At 41.6% G+C, this 19,541-nt stretch overlaps 2 pseudogenes; one reads left to right on the forward strand and one right to left on the reverse strand.

The window, feature by feature from the left end:
- Positions 1–785: 785 nt before the first annotated feature.
- LOC118577094 overlaps positions 786–19,541 on the forward strand; it is a 72,138-nt pseudogene continuing 53,382 nt past the window's right edge.
- Positions 6,539–10,404, reverse strand: LOC118589944 (annotated as a pseudogene).

The raw sequence follows: 19,541 nt of genomic DNA on the forward strand, positions 1-19,541 counted from the left end.
AGGGGTGGGTGAGTAGAGAGATGTGTATGAAGGAATAGATGGGGCTGTATGGTGAGAGAGCTGTGTAGATGATATGTATAGCTATGTAGAAGAAATATATTGCTGTATGGAGAATGTAACTGTGTGGAGAGAGATGTAGCAGTGTAAAGAAGAAGTGTGAAGGTATGTAGTAGTTGTGTGGAGAATGTAATTCTGTGAAAAGATATGCAACTATATTGAGACAGATTTTGAGAAAGAGATTTTTTTAAGATGAAGTAAAAGTGAAAGTTACCATCAGAAAGAGTGTTTTCTTATTTTCCTTTCAGATAGAAAATGGCTAGCCCTTGCTGCATTTATGGATTTTTTTTTTTTTGCATACACTGGGCTACTGAAAGCTGGCCCTCCAGTCAGTGGTACCCTTGAATATTACCTCAAGTAAAAAATTGTTCTGAGGTCCACTGGTTCTTAATTGCAGTAAAGATTCTCTTTTAATATTTTAATAAACATTTGCACTATAAAGTGCAACTTTTTAATATCTTAGAAAGCAAAACCAATCTTGTGGCTAGAGAAGATGAGGAAGCCATTTGTGAGCATTTCTGATGCATTTTCCATCTTTCTCTCCAAGCCACACTGGTTGGAAGATGTGTGTTTGGTGGAGCTGATTCCATATTTCTGGATCAGAGGGAAAATTAAGACCACAATTAAGGACTTCCACTAAACATCCTATGGCCAGGTAGAAGAGAAGCACATGGGTACACAGATGGCAGGCTGTGTACCAGAGGCTTTGGGGTGCCCATTGGTAAGGGATGCTTAATCACAGTTCCTCAGTGGAACACACCTCCCAGGATGCTGTGCACTGTCTTGGACTCAGGGATCCTTCCCAGGCCATCTGGGCGCTCCACCCTGTAGCAGCCTGTGACAGTGCTGAGCAGAAGCTTCCAAGAGCAGACTCTTCACAGGTGCTTTTCTCTACTTTCTGGCTGCAGTTTCCTAAGATGGAGCACTTCTGGGAACTTTGTGATCCCTATCGGTGAGAATTTCAATGGCTCAGCATCCTGTTTTAAAACATGTTGTCTGTATATTAATTTAACCTCTGTATGTTTATTTATAAATTTAATAATAATCAACAGAGAACTATAGGCAACTGAGGAAAGCTGGGAGCAGACGTAGTCTTCCCCAGGGAAGAGCACACCGCGTGATTGTTGAATGCCAAATGCCAGCCCTGAAAACATACAAGTAATGTTATATGGAGCAAACAGGTTATATTTAGGGATATATATGCATGCAAAAATGATGAGTTAAAAAAGAGGTCATGAATTTCAAGAAGAGTGGAGAGAGGAAAGAAAAGGGAGAATTAATACTCTCAAAATTAAATTTTTAAAAAGTAAATAATAAATATGTAAATTTAAAGGTTAAGGGGTACCATGGTTTCATGACAAGAGAGAGAGGGAAGTGCTCTTTATAGTTAATTTTTCAGTGTTGGCCCAAGGACCTTCTGATATGTATTTTAAGTCACAACAGTAGAAAATAAGTAGGTATTTATCAAGGGGCTGGGAAACGCTGGGAGGCCTGAGACCTCAGCAGTTAGGTGAGGAGGTGGTATTGCCTTAGGTAGTTCTCTGGCAGGGGGCTTAAGAGGAACTTTGTATATAGCTATTACTGGTATTTAATAAACCTAAAGTCATATATTTTTTGTCAGAGATCTGTCTATCAGCTCTCCACTGCTAGGTGGCTCTTATATATTTCTATGATAATGTCTCATCTTTTCCAACTTTTTCAGTACCTCTTATTTGTTTTCCATCAATTATTGTGTACTACAAATATCTTCAAGCATAAGACCCATTTGTAGGCTTAGGACACAAATGCACCTTCTGGATCACTAACTAGTCTTTACCTCACCAGATTAGAAAAGAACCCCTGGCCAGTCATGCATTGTGCTCTCCTGAGTCTGCAATTGGGCATATGGGAGAGAATAGTATATTACATAAATCAAGTATTTCCTTGGCTTTGTTATGTTTTGACTAAGTCTATAGCCTTCCTAAAACTCCCTCATTTATGCTCTCACTGATGTTTCTTCTGGGTAATCTGGTCCTCCCTCCCCTGAGTGCCCATCAATGTCTGAGGCAGATGGAAGAACTTTCCCTGCCCATCTCCCACCAGCTGCAACACTCAGGAGAGCAGGCCCTGCACTTCACCTAGGAAGCACAATAGAGCCAACCCTATTGGCAGAGGTGTGGGAAGCCAGCCTCAAAGTTGTGAGCATGGGAGAGAGAGCTGTGCCCTTTCCTCATCTGCCTTGTGGTGGCATGCATGGAGGAGAAATGCTCCCATCAGTGCTTGGGGCAGGTGGGAGAACTGTCCCTGAGGTCCAGCACTCTGGAGAGTGGCCCTTACACCATGCCTGGGCAACACAGTAGAGCTGGCCCTGAAGGTGTAGGTGTGGGAGAACCTATGCCGAGTATGTGAAAGCCAGGGAACTGACCATGCCCTTTGCTCATTGCTGCAAATGGTGAACTATCCATAGCAATCCTGGAGAGCCCACCCTAATGATGAAGACAGGAGAGATCTGACCACCCCTGCAAGTACCCAGGCCCAGACCCAGGGTCATGTTTTGGCCCACTCCATATCCACCCCATCTGTGATCTGCTGGAGGGTTGGGACAGGGGTGGGGGTTCAGTGCTGTGGACCCAGGGCTGCAGGATCTCCATGACATAGGGCAGCAATGAGATGTCCATGAAGAGTCCCAGTGAGGGTTCAGCATCTATGGTACAGCAGAGACCAGGGGCCTAGAGTGATTCTTTTCCATCAGTGCCTGCCTGTATAAATACATGAATAAAGGGGTTTACTTTGTGACTCACTGTGTCGTACTGCAACTTCTGTGATGGGATTTTTGCCTTCCATTTTTCTTTTCTTGCTTGTTTTTTTTTCTTTTTCCTCGTTTTCTCTTAAATTTTATTTTGTTTTATTTTGGGGTGAGGAGGGAGATAGGTAGGATCAGTTGGCATGATGTAAAAGACACAAAGAATAAAAAAATTCTGGACTACATAGTTCCATGCCAGCCTGAGCTGCATATCTAGACCCTGTCTCAAAAACTCAAAAGCAAAAACAAAAGAGAAATTGTAGATTCTATAAGTATTTTCTTCCAACTAAGTAAGTGGTAAGATATTATAAGTAGATTTTCCTCACAATCAAATCATTTCTGGAGGGAGCAAGTACAAAGAGAAATGGAAGCCCAATAGCCAAACATCTGTGGTGACTGAGCCTTCCTCTTACGCAGACAGTGAAGGCTTGGGTACAGCAGGCTTTGGAAGTGAGGAATTATAAACACAGGTGCTGCAGCCCAGCCATGAGTGCTTGCACCTGCAGCCCCTGTGTAGCCTCATTTGGCTGAGGCAGAGGTGGCAATGTTAGTGTGAAGAAGAGCTGGTCACACCCATGAAACAATGCTTTGCAATTTTGTGTTGAGTGTGACAGGTACAAGTGCTCATTCTGAGACAGCAATCTTGGGATGCTATATGGGTGATTAGTGATCAGGGGATATTTTAGGATGAATCAGGATGTTCAGCATGACAACATCTGAGCTAAAAAAAAAAAAAAAAAAAAAGAGAATAATTCCAAACATGTTTTGGGTCTGTAAATCCCATTTTCACATGATTACTTCATAAGGTAGTCTCAAGGAAAGAAAAGCCAATGTGAATATGTGCTCTGCCTCTCCAACCAGTCACCAGTCCCTTAGAGACAACTCAGACGTCCCTGTCACTTTCCACTAGAGACATTATTTTAATTCAGGTTATTGACTAGCTATTTAGCATATAGTCAGCACCCTGAGCTAAAAACAAGAGAAAGTAAACTTTGATACAGCCTTATTCTAGGTCTGTTGATGCAGACCCATAGTGTGATCTCATGGGGCTTACTCAAGGCTAGTGAAAAAGGATCACACAGTTAAGGCCTACGTAGACTACAGAATGAGTTGAAGGTCAGTAAGACAAACTTTTGAGAGCTTATCTCAAAGGAAAAAGAAAACGAGGATCTTAAAATTCAGTTAGAGGAGCATTTATGTAGCAGGCAGGAGGCCCTAAATTCACTCCATAGCACCACATAAAATGCAGTTAAACAAATAACCAGTTATGTCTGTAATGATTGCTTCTTCCTCCTTATGAGGACCAATTCAGATGAGATAGCATTTAAAGGGACATTAGAGAAACTTCTAGCTCAAGCTTAGAGGTGAAGACTAGAGTCCATTAGCAAAGTCTATTCTGCTAATAGCAGTATCTAACCTTCCTTGATTTATCTCTAATTTATGGTCGCTCATCTTTAACTTTTTTTTGTCAACAGTGTTTCTTTCAGAAGTGAAGCCTCTTGGGCCTAGAGAGATGGGTTAACAGTTAAGAGCATTTGCTGCTCTTTCAGAGGACTGGAATTTGGGTCCAACAGCCATATTGCATAGATGACAACACCCTGTAATGCTAGCTCAGAGGGTGTGACACCCTCTTCTTCTGGCATTTTTGGACACCTTTAGACACATGTACACACTCACACACATTGAAATATATAATAAATTTTTAGAAAGAAACCTCTCATTTGTTGATAACCCATGTGGAACAGCAGCCAGCATGGTCTCTGTCCTTATACAGGCACCTGTCACAGTCAGCATAATCCCTTGATAAGATATATACCCCAGTCCTGCAATTGTTTATGATAGTAAAACCTATATTCTCACAATGAGATAATTTTATCTGAACCAGTAAGAATTTGTGTCTTTACAAAGCTGTAAGACAGTAGTAGAAAATTTCATGTATATAGAGAAAGCTATCTTTGGTTTGGTTTCATTCCTGAGGATGGGTCTCACTTTCCAGCCTATGCTGACTTTAACTCAGTGGTAAATGTTCCATCTCTGCCTCCCAAATGCTAGAAATACAGGCATCAGCCACCACCACACCTAGCTTGAGAAAGAGGCACTTTCTAACACAACACATAGCCAATTATTTCAGTTTGGAGATATAATCTAAAAGTGAATAATTTTCTTCTTAAAGAAGCTTATTTGTGCAAATCTTCATATTCTCCCAGCCAGATAGGCTCTAATGCATATTAGACCATTTAGAAAGTGCATGAAAACCTTTAAAGCTCTTGGGTCACATGTTTGTAAGTTCATTTCCTGATACCAAGCCTCACTTTTTAGCCTAAAGCTGTAGGGAGCAGCTTTGCTCACATTACTCATATGATGAACATTTTGATTTTAGGCTAAAAAGGAAAAGAAAGTACCCACAGACATAAGCACTTCTCAAAATATAACAGCACACTGACATTCTAGGCACAAGTTTCTGCAAGACAGATAGCTAATGAGGTTATAATTCTACTCTGTCTTACTTTTCATTTAAGGCAAATCTCAATCCGAAGACAACTCAACCTGTCGAACCTGGAATTTAATATCCAACAGCCTCAGAGGCAGGAGCAGTTGATGGGATTGGTAGCATTAAACCAGATTATATGAACAGAGGTCACTGGACAGAAATGACAAGAGTAACAGCAAAGCCTGTGGGAAACTGAACTTCATTTTAAACTATGACTGCACTTGAAACAGTTCATCCTGAAGATACAGAGATGTGAATTTGCCAGCCAAGGACTTCTCTGGGAATTCAGAGCATTATATTAAGATCAACTTGCTTCCTAACAGGACAACAAAAGTGATAAGTTTTGAATCCCTGTTCATTGGTTTTTCTGCTGCTGCTGATGTAGTAAGCAATCAAGCTAAATTAATAAATCCAGGTTTAATAAACAGAGCAAGAAATATTGGTGAAATTATTAAGGTCACTCCACGTAGTTAAAAGGGAGGTTTATTTTGTGGGCTAACTTACAAATGAAGGGGTAGGTTGCAGGGTCTGGCAAAGGTATAGCGCAGTCCGGCGGTGTTCTCTGGAGAACTCTGCTCGGTCTACCTCCAGCGTCCAGAGTCCGGGAACCAAGAGAGCGACCTCTTCCCTATCCTTGGTCTTCTGCTTCCTCCTCCGCCCTGCTTTGTGGGCATGACCATTACCGAAGCCTCAATGGGGGTTGGAACTTCCAGGCCAATGCTGGGATGGCTATCCACTACAAAGAAACTCCTAGGTGACCCTTGGGATGGCAGGAGAGGAATCACATGGCAAATAAGGCTACCAGGTGTTGAGTAGTACCCAGAGGGGGGAAGCTAACCCTTGACAGGCTTTCTGGAGGGATGGGCTGTTGCTTGGTGGGTTTTTGAAAGGAGCAGGGTCTGGGGAGAGAGAGGTGGGGGTTCCACCTAATCATCCCAGACTCTTTGGGTATATGGATGCCAGGGGCTGAGGTAGAGCTTCCACCAGAACAAAAACACCAGACTAAAGTTCACAGGAAGACCCTGAACCCTGTATTTGATAAGGTGTTTTTTCTTATTTTTTTCACTACAAATTTTAATCAGAAACTCATCTTTTTGGGTTGTTATTTTTTTTTTTTTTTTTTTTTTTTTTTTTAAAGTTTCAATATGAACTGGCTTGTCAATCAACTACAACACTGTCTAGCAGACCCAAGGTATAAACAGCTGGGCTCAGAATCTCCCATCTCTCTTGAGGTATCTGGACTGCCTCCTGTCATGCTCTCATCCTCTACCTCCCCTGCTGCCACCATGCCTAATGTTTCTGGATGGAGAATGCCTTTCCCGGGATCAGGACCTGGATTTATGCTTCTAGCACTGGCGCTGAGACAGCTTCTGTTTGAGCTCTCTTGAGATTGGCTTCAAATGCATGAAGTTGCAGAAGGCCCCTCTTGGGCACTTGTCCATCTCATCCTGGCGGCAGCAGGCTTCCCTGAAGTCAGTCACTGGGGACAGCTCTGAATGGATTGGCTGCCCATTAAACCAGCGGTTATTCAAGTCCCTCACAGCTTTCTCTGCATCCTCCTCATGACGGAACTTGACATATATGTTCCCCACCAGGTGGTCTCCTAGGTTGTCACAGGTGTTCATCTCTTCAACCTGTCCATACTTTTCTTCCATCTCAGTGAAGACTTCCTCAAAGAACTCATCATAGTGCTCCTGCATCTCCACATCACTCATAGCACAGCATAAACCATCAGCAGACTGGGCAGAGTTTTGAGGGTTATGGTAAATGTTCAAGAGGGCAATGGTCTGGCTAAAGGTTGGTTTATGGTGCAATCTAGAACATCTGTCTCCATGACAACATGCTCCAGTTTTGAAATAAAATGAACAGTTGACTGGAAGGAAATAAGAGTAATAAGAACTGATTATTTCTGGGAAGATATGGCAGAAACATCATTAACATGATCCTATTTCCCAGCTACTTGTCTTCCAATCACAGAAGTTTAGCAGTTCTTGGTGACTATGTCTCCTCTTGCAGGCAGTATGTTAGAGGCTGTTAATACCAGCTCCCTACATAAGTGTTCTAATTCTAACCTGCTTCCTGCTACTCTAAATCCCTTCTCCTTTAATAAATTCTTTGCCTCTTTTTAAGATTGCCACACTTCTGGGTCCTGGATGTCACCTATAAAATAAGGACAATGCCAACAAGGCACTGTTCCAAGAACTGAAATGTATATTCTTATTCTCAGGCCTAAGTGCTGTCAGTATCTAAAGAAAACAGAAAGCAAAGTCTAGGTTCTCTCCAAACTCACATTCAGAGGGGACATTTCCAAACTGGTTTGAAGCAAGTAGGTCTCTTGGGATCTTCACTGCAGACATGCTAATTGGAGACCCAGCTTGCCTTAGAAACCATACAGCAGCACATGTCTGTCACAGAGCCTCTTTAGCAGTGCTGAGATACTCCATGGAATCACAACCATCCAAATCCTTCAGGTGCTGGGTGGTCTGTAAGATCTGTGATATGAACTGCTACCTGATGCAGCTTCCCTATTCAGTTGCCAGCTGCAGAGGGAGGAATGCTGTCCCACACATACTTTTAGCAAGAGCCACATGCTTAGGTCCTCACCCTGAGGTACAGACTGAAGGCCTCAATCTCAATGAAATCCAGTGGACCATGAAGACCAGTTATCCTCTAGTTATTATGAGATAGGAACAAATACAGTAAAGTCTGAGTTTATCAGGAAAGGAAAATGATTGCCAATAACCTCCTTACTTCATGCAATCTAAATGGATTAGACAATATCTCTTTAGAAAATCAACTGAAAATAAAGAGCTTGTTGGACAAAACTCTGTCTAAAAACATACAAGGGTTCCACATGAAACTTCTCAATCCTGCACTCCCTGCAAAACACTTTTGCTTCAGTCAATAAATTATGTGAATTACTGAAATAAAACTACAAGGAAGCTGGATGGTGTTCGTATTTAATCCCAGCACTTAGGAGGCAGTGGCAGGTAGATCTCTGAGTTAGAGGTCTGCCTGTCCTACAAATTGGGTTCCAGGACAGCCAGGAGTACAGGGAGAAACCCTGTCTTGGGTTGTAGGTAGTATACGAGAAAGGGGTGATTTCTACCAGACAAGCTGAATATAGAAAACTGTCATGACTTATAATATCACAGCTAAATATTTAATTGGAAAAGACCCACATTTTATTTCCTAAAAGACCCAAAAGTTAATAGACACACCATGTTCCTGTTACAAATGACTGTCTCTGCTGAAATAAAGTAAGTACCTAGATTTCAAAACAAAACAAAACAAAAAATCTGAATTCTTTGCTGAGACACCCCTTCACTACACAGATATGAACATAGGGCCAGAACTACTATGTTCCTGGTTCTTTAAGTCCCAGCCTATAGCATTTATGAATGGAAGCCTCTCATGTCAGAACTGGCATGCACATTTGACTACATTCCAGGCCATCTTCTCTGTGACCTCAGAATTTAGGAAATGCGCTCTTCCACAGCACCAAACAAATTTGCATATACTTATTTATTGTGATAGAGTCTCTATATAGCTCTGGCTGTCCTATAACCAGCTATCTAGACCAGACTGGCCTCCAACTCACAGAGATCCATGTGTCTCTACCTCCAGAGTGCTGAGACCCATGGCATGTACCAGCACAACTGGCTTTGTATGTTTATTTTATAGTACTTCAAAACTTTTATTTTAAATTATGTACTTGTGGCTGGGCAGTGGTGGCACAAGTCTTTAATCGTAGCACTCAGGAAATATTCAAGGCCAGTCTCTCAGTTCAAGGCTAGTCTGATTTTCAGAGAGAGAGTTCCAGAACAGCCAGGGGTGTGAAGAGAAACCCTGTTTCAAAAAACAAAAAGTATATGTGGGGGTGGATGTGCATACCTAAGTGCAGGTGCCTGTGGTGGCCAGAGACAAAGGATCTCCACAGATCTGGAGTTATAGGTTGTTCTGAGACATGAGATTGTATCAGATGGATTTGGGGAACCAAACTACTGTCCTCTGCAAGAGCAGTTCACACTCTGAACCACTGAACTAAATCCAGTCCCTTTACTGTACTTTAGTCATCCTGAACATAATCCATACAGTCGTCCTCCATGACTATTGAGAACCCAAATTTTATCCCATCTGATTCTCTAAAATGTCTCTACAGTGACTACTGATTTGGGCATGAGACTTTTAGAAATATTCCCTCTTCCAAACAGAGCAGACTTATCTGCATAAAGGTGACTGATCAGACAGCCTTCATCCTGAACAGTGGAACATTTTCACCCGTGGGAATGTGGCACCAAAAATGTTATCTATTGCAAACACAGAGTTTTTCCATCACAGATATCTGTATAACCTTATAAGAGATTCAGGAACACCAAGATGGTGACAACTTACTTAGAGCAGATTAAGCCAGACATTTATTCTTTTGGTTTTCAAAGGAGGAATTATTCTTCAAAGCCTCTTGAGACTAAACTTCAGACAGCACACTGGAAATTAATATATGCCACAGTGGCAAGCCAATACAAGTGAATTAATGTTATTTTTTTTCTCTTACCTTATGTAAACCTTATTTTAAAAAGAGGAGCAGGCCTGCCAAGGCTTAGGCTGGCAGGAGGTTTATTTCGTCCATACCACTCCCTGTGACCAGCTCCAGCGACTGTGTTTTAGGGAGGATGGTAATGGCACTTGACAGGTCACTCAAAGCCCTAAGTTGCAAGAAATGCCACAGAAGCCTGGGTATCAATGGCAGCGCTGTTTGGAGCAGAGTCCTGAGGAGAACTTGGTGTGGAGCCCTGTGGAGCCCGAGGCCCTCCCCCAGCCCCCCCTCAGGTCCTACTGCCCAGCCCAGGAGGCAGCTAAGCCCAGATGACCAGGGCCTCCAGGGCATCCCCGCCAGCCACACCTGGACGCCATCCCTTGCCTTCGTCCGCACCGGTTGCCAATTGCCACCCGGGCCCAAGCCCCGGTATGCCGCTCCTACTCACTTGTCTTTCTCAGCGCCAAAGGTGGAAGCCAAGTATTCTGCCATTTTCCAGGGGAGGAATCCAGTAAAGCAGGCAGCGACACAGGCTTTGTCCAGGTACTCAGAAGACCTCGCCAGGTAAGACTCTGTACATGCCTATGGTAGCGACTTGTCCAATTAGGAGAGGCGCTACCTGTGTGTGGGCGGGACGAAGAACTCGCAGAGGCTCCTCCCTCTGGCCCTGATGCTTGCACACTCCTAGTGGCCCCGAGGTTCCCCGCAGCTGCCTGGTGCCTGGGCTGTGAACTGCTCCTCCAGGCATCTGAGCTCAGTGCTCTGGTTTGCCCGCTCCTGCTCTGGGACCTCGCTTTCCACCCTTTGCTGGTCCTCTGGCTCTAGGCCTCCCACTGTAGACAAGGACCCCGACTCTGCCTCCTGGAGGGATTTAAACCTATAGCATCCCCACAGTTACCAGCTCACCTTCAAGTTAACAGCTTTCCAGGTAGAGCCTATCTCCTTGTCTCGGGCTGAGACCCAGGCTGAGGGATCATCTTGGTTTGATGACCTTACTTATTTTCTCCGGCTATAGAGCCTCTTCCACTTGAGGGTGAACCTTGCAAGAGAAAAGGCTGCTGGATTGTGGGAAGCTGAGGTCGCCATACAGGCTCTCACGAATTAACAGGGTTACTGGAACCAGATGAGGAGATGAGGTGTTTTTACTTCCTGTTACCTTCAATGACCTTGAAGCTCAGAAGCTTCACTTCTCTGTGTACGGACTTTGATAGGTTCTCTCGCCATAAGTTGATTGGTCAAGTGGTGGTAGAAGACTTCGACTTAGTTGATTTCCCCAGGGACTGCATCATTTGGAAGGATACTGAGTAAGTCAGCAATGTGAGCCTAACATTTCTTCATTTGGTGTGAAGGGGTTGCTGCTTAGTTTTCACTGAAACAGACTGCTTACACATTATGTTATTTGAGAGCAAACTATAAAAGTCACAATAATACTTTTCTGTTTTTAAAAGAATCTCTTTACATCTCTGGAGGGATAGATTTTTAACATTGATTTTGATATATACAAGAATAATTTGCTAAAACTATTAAGGAATCCCTTTTCCTCTTTCTTAGCTCTTCTCTATCAGTCCTCACAACATTTTCTTCAGAGATATCTCAGGTTGTACTAACTTGGTCCTGGCTTCCTGTTCACTGTATTCTATAGCAGAAAGTCCATGGCCTGAATTGACACAGTATCAAGTCCATGACTGGGTTCTTCTATTGGCTCAACAGTGCTTCCAGGATCATTTCCTCATTTTTAACCTTGAGCCTGGGAGTAGTTGAGAAGGATTCTATGGTGATATTTTAATTGTGATGAAATGTGATTTTATTCATATATTAACAAATAAAATTTGCCTGGAGATCAGAGGTCATTATCGAACCAGGAATAGAGGTTGTCAGGTGGTGGTAGCCCACACCCTTCATCCAATCACATGGCAGGCAGAGTCTCTGTGTGGTCAAGGACACAGCCAAGTGTGGTGACCCTTGAGTCTGTAATCCCAGTACCAACCATAGAGACCTGGAGATCTGTATAGACAGGCAGTGAGGAGGAAGTCATGTGGTTGGGTTTAAAGCCAATGAGAAGGCAGAACAGAGAGGCAATAGAAAGACAAGTCACACAGGAAGAAGGTCTCTCTCTCAGGGGAAGAAAGACAGTGAGTGGTAAGCTAAAGGTAGTTGTGGCTCTTGCTCTGATCTCTTAGGCTTTAACTCTGTATTTGGCTCTGTGTTTCTTATTTAATTTAGAATTTCATCTGGGGTGGTATTATGTTCCCCAAAATATTGTGCACCCTAATAAACTTATCTGGGGTCAAAGAACAGAACAGCCACTAGATACAGAGGCTGAAAACTGGTGGCACTCACACCTTTAATCCTAGCATTCCAGAGGCAGAAATCTATCTGGATCTCTGTGAGTTCAAGGCCATATTGGAAACAGCCAGGCAGGTGACACATGCCTTTAATCCCAGGGAGTAATGGTAGAAAGCAGAAAGGTATATAAGGCATCAAGACCAGAAACTAGAAGCATTTGGCTGGTTAAGCATTTAGGCTTTTGAGCAACAGTTAAGCTGAGATACATTCAGATGAGGACTCAGAAGCTTCCAGTCTGAGGAAATAGGATCAGCTGAGGAACTGGCGAGGTCAGTTAGCTGTGGCTTGTTCTGCTTCTCTGATCTTCCAGCACTATCCCCAATAACTTGCCTCAGGTTTGATTTTATTAAAAAGAACTTTTAAGATTCATGTTCCATTCATCTACAGACTTCACATTGTAATTTCAAACATAAAACTCATCAATTAAAATTATAATGAAGTCAGTAAGAAAAAAGGATAGACTGATCCACAGAAGGTCAAATCTCAAGTCAGACTTAGGGGAGGAGGCAGAGAGTCTATGTAGCCATGTTTACATTTCCAGGATGGGATCCCATGGGATGCTTTTCCTCCATTTACATCCTTGTCAGTTCCTGCTGAGCCCATTTGAAACTCCTGGCTGAGCAAAACTGGACTTTCTTAGGGAACTGATGCTTTCAAGATGCCTGATGAGATTCCCTGAGGCTGCTCTTAGTGCCTTTTTGAGCCAGTGTTGCCCTCTTCACCATGCCATCCAGAGGGACCAAGAATCTGCTTCTGGATTCCCCTTCCCAGCCATTGTTCTGCTGCACTGCACCTTCACATGGCATGGTTTGCCAAATACTCTTAGTCCATAATTCGCCTTAACATTGGAAAAAAAGCAAAAATTTCTATTGGTTCAGTTTTTGCTGATACTTGATTTTTACATAATTTTTAGAGCTGCATTGTCAAACAAAAATTCTTTCTTTTAGGATCTTAAACTATATTAAATATATTAAAAGAACTAGATTGCAGGAAAATACAGATTTTTAAAAGTTAGAATTTTCTCCCTTTCATTTTCAATTTGTCTTAACAATACACTGATGCAATTTGTAGTCTTTCCCAGGACTGTTATTTATTTATTTTTTTCTAGAGCTGAGGACCGAACCCAGGGCTTTGTGCTTGCTAGGCAAGTATTCTACCACTGAGCTAAAATCCCCAACCCCTCCCCGGGACTCTGAATACTCAAATTCAACTGAAAATATTTTAAAAATGCATTTGTATAGCACTGACATGGCATTACATGTTATGTCCTAGAGGATTGGGAGAGCATTTGCCTAGTATGAGCAAAGGTTCTCGACTGATTTTGGAGTGTGTGAAGTCTATGGGGCAGTTTAAGCAAAGTTTACATGTTTGCATTCACAGTGTTCTTTCCATTTATGTAGTCTTTAGTTGAAGCCTTACCTTCAGGACTTGTGGTTTTTATCTACACAAAGTTCTTGCCAGACTCTTGTTGGATTTGTTGATAGCTACCCATTTTTGTCACCTTAAGTGATAACCTCTAAAGTAGCATTTTCTGACCTATTACAGGTATATATGTGAAATTTTGTATTTTTCTTTTGTGAAATTCTTAATTCTTATAGGCGCTTTTGAATTTTCTCTGTAAATAATCAGTCATGTGTAGCAGGGATCTTAAATGGTCTTATTAATAAGATCAAACCCAGTGCCAGGTATTGGTGTGAATGCTGGAAGATCAGAGAGACAGAACAGGTCACAGCCACCTCATCTTTCTAATTCCTGTTTCGCCTCCTGCCATTACTTCCTGGGATTAAAGGCGTGAGTCACTATACTTGGCTATTTCCAGTGTGGCCCTGAACTCATAGAGATCCAGGCAGATCTCTGCCTCTGGAATGCTAGTATTAAAGGCGTGTGCTACCACTGCCTAACCTCTATGTTTAATATCATGGCTGTTATGTTCTCTGACCCCAGGTAAGTTTATTAGCCTGCACAATATTTTGAGGAATACAATACCACCACAGTCATGTATGAATTATGATGGCTTTGCTGCTTACTGGTTTGTACCTTTTATTTCTTAGTCTTTTTGGTTTTGTTGTTGTTTCTTAATGTATAAACTAGGCTATCCAGTAGGATTCAAACTAGTAAATATGGGAGCAGGTATCTTTGACTTGTTGCATATTTTAGATAGAATGTCTTTACATTCCTGTAGAGTATGATTTTTTCCTAGAGGTATTGTGTGGGCACCTTTAACATATTCAGGAGGCATTCCTCTGCCAAGTATGGTATCTCTCACTGTCAATTCCAGCACTCAAGAAACTGAAGCAAGAGAATTATGAATTTGAGGCCAACTTGAGCTGCGTAGTTAAACCTTGTCTCAAATAAAAAAAGTCTGTTTGTTCCTAGTAGACTGAGTTACATTGTGAAAGGTTGTCCCTTTCTCAAATGCTATAACTATATAATCTACTATAATAACTATATTAATCTACTATGATGGTCAATTATATTGATCAGTTTTCTAATTTTTACTTAATCTTATATTCCTAGACTAATCCAAACCTGCTTTGATGTGTTGCCTTTTCTGTACAATGCTGAGTTAAGTTTGCTGATGTGTTCTGCATTGAAACATGTGACTGGTACATGGAGTTCTCATGTGCTGTTCTTGTTTGCTCTGAAAGCAAGTTAGTTTTTATTTCATGACCTTAGTTGGAGGACTATTTTGGACCTTCCTGCTTGGTGCCCCTGGAGGCCGCAGGTTTTTATTTTTCTCTCTCTATGCTGTAAAAACTTCCTTAGTGTTTGGCTTCTCTTGAGGTTCAGACAACAAAGAAGTGAGGAGAATGAAACTGGGATGTCTATTTCTTGGAAAGTCTGTAGACTGGCCATAACCTCCATTCAAACCCAACACTCCCAAATGTGTCTTTGTTTTGAGATTGTTCTTTGAAGGCTATTTTTCTGGGAATAAAATTTAGGTGAATAAAACTCTCTGTTATTTTGATTTGGGTGATGGGATACAACCATTCCATTGTTTCCTAACTTCCTTTTTTTTTTTTTTTTTTTGGTTTTTCAAGACAGGGTTTCTCTGTGTAGCTTTGTGCCTTTCCTGGATCTCATTCTGTAGACCAGGCTGGCCTCGAACTCACAAAGATCTGCCTGCCTCTGCCTCCCGAGTGCTGGGCTTAAAGGTGTGCACCACCACTGCCCAGCTTCCTAACTTCCTTTTTAAGTCAATATTTAGTGTGCCATTTACTACTGTGTATGTTAATTTTCCTTTTTATTGATCACTAGATCTTCTTTTCCTTCTTAGTGTTCTATATTTTAATTACAACATTGCTATTAGGCATTTCTTTTTGTTTATCTTGGTCAGGATATAGTCCTGAATCTGAGCATCTTTTTTTTCCATTATTTAAATATTTTTGCATTTGTCTAATTTATTTGATCATCCCTTTCCCCCCTCAATATACTTTCCATTTCTTTTATACATTCACATGCATACACACATATATAGGTAAGTATTGCTGTAGGATGTTCTGTATGCTGTGAATGTGTTGCTCTGATTGGTTGATAAATAAAAAGCTGATTGGCCAATGGCAAGGCAGGAAGCATAGGCTGGATAAGCAGATAAGGAGAATTCTGGGAAGGGGAAGGCTGAGTCTGGAGATGCCAACCTGCTGTACATTGAGCAGCATGTAATAGCACATAGGTATGTAGCCACGGAACACGTGGAAACATATAGATTAACAGAAATGGGCTGAGTTTAAGTGCAAGAGCTAGTCAGTAGTTAGTCTGAGCTAATAGCCAAGCAGTTTTAATTAATATTAATCCTCTTTGTGTTCATTTGGGTACGAGTGGATGTGGCAATGTGGGACTGTGAGAGCCAGTAGGACCAGGAAAACTTTAGTTACAATGTACACATTTATAAGTGTGTGTATGTATTATGTATTTAATATGTAGTTGCTTTTGTAATTTGTTCCTTATGGCTCCAATTGAGATCTGGGCACCTCTGGTTCTTTTTCTTGGCATTTCTATTGGCTAATGACTCATCAGATCTTACTGCCTATTTTATTTGTGACTATAAATTTATCTGAATTGAACCTTTATAAAAATCTCAATGTGTGTATTTAAAATTTATTAATCCAACCATGATTTAAGACTGAGTCTATAAGATGTCAAAATGAACAGTTTAAATTAAATCCTGAGCTTTATAGAGTTTTGGGTGGTTGGCAGTTTGTATTATTTGTTAGAAACTGGTGACAGAGATTGTTTTTCTCCTTTTTCCAAGACAGGATATATCCCCACTATCTACCTGTTTCACTCATTTTTTAACAATATGACCCCTGGGCTTTGGGAATCTAGCTTTAAGCAGGAACGGTCCTTTGAATACCAGGATCTAAACACTAGAGCACATTCCCTTCCTTCCAACCCCAGATCCAGGGCTCATTTACCCCTGCGGATTCATGGTTGTAGCAGGAATCTTAAAAAGTTCTTATTAATAAAATCAAACCTGGGGTTGGGGATTTAGCTTAGTGGTAGAGTGCTTGCCTAGCAAGCACAAGGCCCTGGGTTCAGTCCTCAGCTCTGAAAAATGAAATAAGATAAAATAAAATAAAATAAAATAAAACAAAACCTAAGCCAGGTATTGGGGTGAATGCTGGAAGATCAGAGAAGCAGAACAAGCCTCAGCTATCTGACCTCGCCAATTCCTCAGCTGGTCTTATTTCCTCAGACTGAAAGCTCCTGTGTCCTCATCTAGATGGGTCTCAACTGAATTGTTGCTCCAAAGTCTAAAAGCTTAACCAGCCAAATGCTTCTAGTTTCTGGTCTTCACGCCTTATATATCTTTCTCTTTCTGCCATCACTCCCTGGGATTAAAGGCTCACTTTCTGGGATATAAGGCGTGAGACACCATGCTTGGCTGTATCCTTGAACAGATGAATTTCTGCTTCTGGAATGCTAGGATTAAAGGCGTGTGCTACCACTGCCTATCCTCTATGTTTAATATTGTGGCTGTTCTGTCTCTGACCCCAGATAAGTTTATTAGGGTACACAATATTTTGGGGAACACAATACCACCACACATAGTTATTGTTTCTGGTCACCGCAAAATTCTATTTCTGCCTCATTAGCTCTGCTGCACACTTAGTAGGATTTTGTAAGCTAGTGTTACTTCTTATCTGGAGGGGTTTCTTAATGCTGGAAACTGCTATGATGCTTGAAGCTTCTTAAAAAATTTTTTTACTTACAGTAACTGAACACCATCTATTTATTATGTTCATTTTGCCATCTAATAGAATTCTACAAATCCTACAATCTAAAATTTCATTTGGCAGATGAACCTTAGATGGATGCCCCATTAAGAGATTCAGGCAAGGATTCATAGCTAGATAGCAGCTGAGTGGAAATTAGGGTTGCTTTACAGCAATCACTCTGTTTAGTTCACATGATGGGCTATGTTGGCTTACCGCTCTGTCTCCTTTGCCTGCTACTCCTACCAAGCTCTTATGCCCCACCTATAAGATAAACTTTCTGTACCCCAGATTGGGATAAGTCTTTCTGATATTTGCTTTCCATGTCAGTTTGCACTTCTACCATTACATACACTGTTTTCGTCTGTGCATTTGTTCAGTTTTATTTCTTCCCTGGCTGACTATGTTGTTAAATGCAAAAGCCAAGTTCAATTTGTTCCTGAATAGTACCCCACCTCCAGGATAGCATCTAAAAATAAGATATATAAGTTTACTTTCATGAGATAGGATCTCACTATGTAGAGCAGGCTAGCATTACACTGGCAATCCCCTGCCTCAGCTTCCTGATTATTGTGATTACAGGTGTATACCACATGATAATTCAGGTCCATCTTTTATCTTTTAAGATAGTGAATAAAATGAAGTTTTTTGTGAAGGACTCATTTGGTGAGGCTCTAGGGATATTGGACTTGAAGATGTGATATAGTGTTAAACCCATGAACCAATTAATCTCTGTTAAGTTTTATTCCTCTGGAAAGAGTGTGAGCTTTATAAATATTCACATTGAAATAAAATTTAATCTTCATAATTTCCTTGGGAGGAATAGAATTGAAATTATTGAGTGCAAAAATGATGGGTTTTGCTCTCAGCCATGGAAACCAGAGCAGTAATAATGGACATTGGTGGATATTTTTCTTAGTCAAGAGAGAGGGGACAGTTCCTAGTGGGAGGTCAACATTTCAGAAAGCCTGAGTTTGGTGCTCATCAGGAACACTGACTATCAGGCCCATGCCCCTGACATTTATTACTGGCTCCAGGGCAAATAGGACTAAGACACATCAGAAATATCTTCCTTGGCAGTCTGCTTCTTGACTGGTAGCTCAGAGGCTTTCTGTGATTCTCTCAGACTCTTCCTGAGAGAGGGTGTCACAGTTTCTCTCCTGGTGACAGTAGAAATTAGGAGAACCCCTTTCTGCCAACATGGATAGATTGTGTTCTGAAAGGGGCATGGTACAACATAGGCCATTAAAAAAATTAGTACTTTAAAGCCTATGTTTCCATTAAATTTTACTTACTAAGGCATTTCCAGCAAATTGTAGTAGCCAATTTGGCAATTTCCCTATATTTTCCATGAGGATCAGATCATTTCCAGATTTGATAGAGGAAGGTATTTAATTCTTCCCAGACAGGAAAGGATGTAAGGGATGTCCAGTGTGTGTTCTGTGTAATTGAATACAGATTAAGTGGGTACACTCTGTAATCAGAGCTTACTAGGAAGAATGTATATCATCCCATGTTCTGCAAGTCACAAGCAATGGTCATATGACATCACAACTGTGTCTTATCTAAGGGTATGCTGGTCGATACTGTCACCAGGCTGGAGGATGGGGCCCAGGAGAGTATAGCTGACATGTAGCATTTGCTGGTTCTTGTGTTGTCATTACTCCAGACAAGCCTGATTTCAGTGTGCCAGTGTGACCTCATTGAAGGCAAAGCTGGGTGAAGATGCTGGCAATTGACTTTTCTAGCTGGTTCCAGCTGATAACATCAGCTCAGGCTATCACCACATGTGGGACTAAACATCTAAGGACTGCTTGGTTCACTGATGCGAAGGACTGGAAAGTCCTATAGACAGCCCTGCTTTGTACTCTCTGCTCAGGAAGCCAAGTTCCATCTAAGTGCTTCTTGGGAATCTGGCCTTTGTAGCTGTAAGTTTTCTCAGGTCCCATCCAGCAATAGTTGCTCAGCCACTTATAAAATAATCATTCATAGACAATATTAATTACCAATTCATAGCCTGTGGCAGGCTTCTTGCTAGCTAGCTCTTTTCTTAAATTAACACATTTCTATTAATCTATGTTTTGCCATGTGGCCATGGCAATACCAGTCTAC

The sequence above is a fragment of the Onychomys torridus genome, chromosome 1 (assembly GCF_903995425.1).
Source record: "Onychomys torridus chromosome 1, mOncTor1.1, whole genome shotgun sequence".
NCBI lineage: Eukaryota > Metazoa > Chordata > Mammalia > Rodentia > Cricetidae > Onychomys > Onychomys torridus.